We start from the raw sequence: 4,686 nt of genomic DNA on the forward strand, positions 1-4,686 counted from the left end.
AGACGTCTAAGACATGAAAAAATAATATGGTCATAATTTTTAAACGAAAAGCTGATTTTTGGCGGACGAAAGAAAATTAAAATTAATTTTTTTTTAGCCTCCTTAAACTATGTCAGTCACCAAAACTTGTCAGAAAATGTCTTCTATACTCCTCAACACTCAGAATTTTTTTCGAATTTTTGAAGTGGTGGAACAATATGAAAAAAAAAACTCATTGTTTAGTCAGTGCAGTGCGTTAAGTTTAATTTAACCTATTACCGCCCTATAGTATACAAGGACAGCCAGTTTACAATTTTTTTAAAGTACTTTAGAACTGTTTTTTCTGTATGTTTAAATTTTTTTTTTTAAACATTTTAAACATTTTTTTCAAGCAAATGGGTGTTTCAGTTTTTAGCAAAACAAAATTGAAAAACCTCGGTTTTCAGTGCATTTGTCACTTCACCGTATTTAATTTTTTTGCATTAAATTGATTAACTGAATATAAATTAATAACAATGACAAAAAAATATATTTTAAGAAAAGTATACTCCAAAAATTTTTTATAATTTGTTTTTTATTTTATTTTTTTGAATAATAAAACAATCGCTAGTTCTAAGTTTGATAACGTTTTGGCCATATCCTCGGTAGTATAGTGGTTAGTATCCCCGCCTGTCACGCGGGAGACCGGGGTTCGATTCCCCGCCGGGGAGGATTTTTTTTTAGTTTTAATTAAGTACTTTTTTCAAAAATTATGTTGTGTCAATTATTATTAACGAAATTTATAAACGTCACAGCAGGTGATTGAAAGTTCAAACTCTTCGGATAATTGTATTCCTATGCTAGATTCAACAAAGTTGTTTCATTTATTCTCAGGAAAAACAAAAAATAGGCAACTTGATTAAGGCTGCCAAAGATCTTGTTTAATTTTTGGTAGCGTATTTCAAAAATACTCTTATTAGTCACCACAGGTGTGGTTGATACGCGGTTGAGGTGCCGAGGAACGAACTTAATATTTTAGACTACAAAAGAGTGATCTTTATAAACATATTACAATATTTCAAACAATACTTATGATACCAATTCCTGAAAATATTTGATTAAAACTGTCTCACTAATGGTTTCTCTTCAGATTGATGAGACATTTGTTTTTAACATCATTTCCTTTTATTGCTTTCAGAAAACTTTCTTTATTACACAGTGCACAAAACTGGTTAGAAAAATTTCAAACAATTCTGTTGCTAACACAAAATGTTGTCATAGACACAAAACAAAGCAGTGGTTTCCTTTTAATTCATTAAACGGAATTTAAGATTTTCAGCAATACCTAAATTACTTGAAATTATCAAAACTGCAGTTTTAACTTTTTATTAACATTTTTTATAATTCTTTATAAAACAACACTCTTTAATGAGCAAAATGTGATACATAATAAGCGAAACGTGAGTGAGATTATAGCATTTTCTCTCAACACCTGATTTTAAAAGGCGGGACATTTTAATTTCAACAAACTAAGAAATTCTCCAAGGCGATGAATTGCAAAAATTAGTACAATACTCCCGCCGTATCTGCTTATTCGGAATCCGACTTTTTTGAAGATTAATTAACAGGTTATGGGTAATAAAAAACAATAAACATTAAATTTTGGACTTTTAACAGGTTTTAACAGGTAATTAAATTAATAATGGTAAAATAAACGTCAAAAACGAGAAAATGTATAGAATTGATAATAAAATTTAACCTGTTTTAGCATTTTTCTAAAATAATATTGTTTTTTAAATAAACTATACTAGAGCTCATTGGTCCACTTATTAAAAAAAAAAATTGGCAACAACCCCTAGAAATTTTATCGAAAACAGTTGACAGAAAAATCGTTTGACCTTGAAGCAACTGAGACATGCGTAGAAGCTAATCGTCCTGCGCAAGTTTGACAAAACTAGTTAAATCCTTATTTAAATTTGTCTTTTGGAACTAACCTTTGATTAATTCTAAAATTCTAAAATTGACAATGTGTTAACCTCAAAAATCGTTATTCAATTTTCCCCTAATTTTCTCCCTAAAGAATTGAAAGTCGAATTTACACCCAACAATTTTAGAAAATTTACACAGGAGAGTAGACTGATAGCAATCAAGAGCTGGACTTTACCAAAGAAAAGACGGTAATTGGTGAAGACAAGTAGAATCAATGTGCAAAAAACAAAATAATATTATTTTTGAAAACAAACTACATTTTTTCCATCAAGGTAAGACATAATCAATTCATTATTCTAGCACTAATCTTTTATCATCATTAGATTTTTTTATAATTTTTCATAAATAGATAGGGGAGACCCGGGTAAGAAGATCACGTACTTTATTATTATTTATTATTATTACTTATTTTGTTTTGCATTGTCAATGTATATTTTACCCATTTAAAGCCTAAATTAATATTTAATAATTGACTGATCATACCAACTGATAACCGATACAGCATCCAAGCTTGAAAACGAGAGTTTATTCGTACATTGAGTTTAAATAACAATTCTAAATTTTGAATAATTTGTGACTTCGCGCATTTTGAGCAAAAGCGATTGGAACAAGAAGAGACAATGAAAATCTTAATCTTTTTTCTGGGTGATTCTTTTATCCGGGAACCAAATATGTCTACTTAAATGTGAATAACTTCAACTTAATTACACTTTTTGCTGCCTACTACATGCATGGAGATTTAAAATGAGTTAAATATTAGCTGAGCAGTAGGCCTCTAAAATAAAGAGAAATACTAAAATCACTCATTTCACAAAATTTTATGTATCATTTTAATCATCTCCTACTATTGTCATATTATATTAATTAACATTATTAATCCCTTGTTGCTGAATAGAAATTATGTGTTAAACCTTTTATTCAAACGGGCAATAAAACCATGTTCTACGATAAATTAGAAAATGCAATTACAGCGCAAACTTTTGCTTTTTTATTCCTTTCTTTCGACATCCAAAGAGCCCAAAGAATCTTACAATCAAAGGGTGCTAAAGATGAAATAAAGAATAGGGTTCCCACGCACCGTGAGAACTCAGAATAAAAGCACGCTTCATTCGCTGCATGATGCAATAAAAATGACACATCGTCAAATTTGTTGCGATTTAAATTTGCCCTTTGTTTTATGAAAGTATGGTCGAGCCGATCCGGATAATCAGGTGTGAAATGTAATCCACTTTCTTGCACTTCCACTTCTGCAGTGAATAATGGTCATGAGAAACATAATCCTGAAAAAAGCGGTTTGAAGAAAAGTGGATAATGAGAATCCTGCAAAAATAAAAGAAGAAATGTGAATTTCGTCGGCTTATTTTACCCACAAAGCGGTGAGTTCTGTAATAAATACAAACTTTATGCAGAGAAGCATATAAATACACATTCGATTTTAAATCGAAGTTAATGTGTCAAAAATAAATGCAGTAAAGAAATGTGAATAGGTACAAAATGCATGTCTATAAATGCTTGTTTACGTTTACTGTTTTAATATGTAAAACTGAATAAAATGTGCTGTTTATGGTTAATAAACTAACTAATAAACCATCAATCAATCAGTCAATTATTAGTCATCAATCAAATATACATAGATTAGACAAAGCGGATCAAAGCTAGAATTTAAGCTTCCCGTTTTGGATTCCTTTAAAAAATAAGTTGCAAGACAACCAAAGTGAGGTAATAATGATGACATAACTGGGAGTCAATAAAAGATGTGTAAAAGAGGTTTCTAGAATGCCGGTATGTTTCTCTGTTGGGGTCTAATTTTTATGGTGTGTTCTGGATAGGCAAAATTTTCAGAGCGCCGGTTTGTGTATGTAGGGGAGAGGGGGGTATAGTGGGGAACTTAACAATCAATTAGCCACGCATCTTAAAATAATAGAAATTAACAATTTTTTTTTACTAAATATCATAGACTAATGTATTGCGGATAATTTTTGTTGTACTTTTTTTGATTATTTTGAAAAATGGGATTTGCCCCGCACATAGGGGTAAAGTGGGGTACCCTATAGGGAAATCAAATTTTTGAATAACTGTGTACCTACTTAGAAAAAGTAACATTTTAAAATTACTTAGGCGTCAACGCATATTGCACATAAATGAGCAGGTTCATCATATTTAGCTACAACATTTGTATATCTAGATTTGAAAAAAACTTGCTCCTTAACTTCACGAATTTTTTAACGAAAACACTGAATTTCACATTTTGTTTTATAAAACATACAGGTTTTCCCACTTTGTTTTATAAAACACACATGGTTAACTGTCAACTGACAACCAATTAAAACACGCTATTCGACTTTTTTCACGGCGTTTGATTTGAGCAGCAGGAGTGTTACCCCGCTATGCCCTGGTACCCCACTATGCCCCTCTCACCCCTACATACCTGGATGCCTGGATGAACAAAACTCGGACTTGACTACATAATACAACGTGTTTATAAATGTTTCTAGCATCAAGGATGGCTATGAAATGTCAAAGAAATGTGCCGCTCATCACAAATGTGGGTTTCGATTTGTCGACTGACATTTGTAGTTAACCTCAAACATGAAGCAAAGTAAATTTTGAGAAATAAACTGTTGGAGTTGTGGTTTTAAACCTGAAAATCGAAAACTTGGGCACAAAACTGTAACTAAAACGTCATTGAAGTAAGTAACATTGCAGAATACAGCACCTTATATGCCAGGGCTCCACCGT

The 4,686-nt window shown here is 31.2% G+C and overlaps 1 non-coding gene across 1 annotated transcript; it reads left to right on the forward strand.

The window, feature by feature from the left end:
• Positions 1–617: 617 nt before the first annotated feature.
• Positions 618–689, forward strand: TRNAD-GUC (transfer RNA aspartic acid (anticodon GUC)). The gene has a single exon. It is a non-coding gene; the product is annotated as a tRNA-Asp (tRNA).
• Positions 690–4,686: the final 3,997 nt, after the last annotated feature.

Source organism: Gnatocerus cornutus, chromosome 1, assembly GCF_029298725.1.
Source record: "Gnatocerus cornutus isolate USDA-ARS CGAHR chromosome 1, icGnaCorn1.1, whole genome shotgun sequence".
In the NCBI taxonomy this organism is placed as follows: Eukaryota; Metazoa; Arthropoda; class Insecta; order Coleoptera; family Tenebrionidae; genus Gnatocerus; species Gnatocerus cornutus.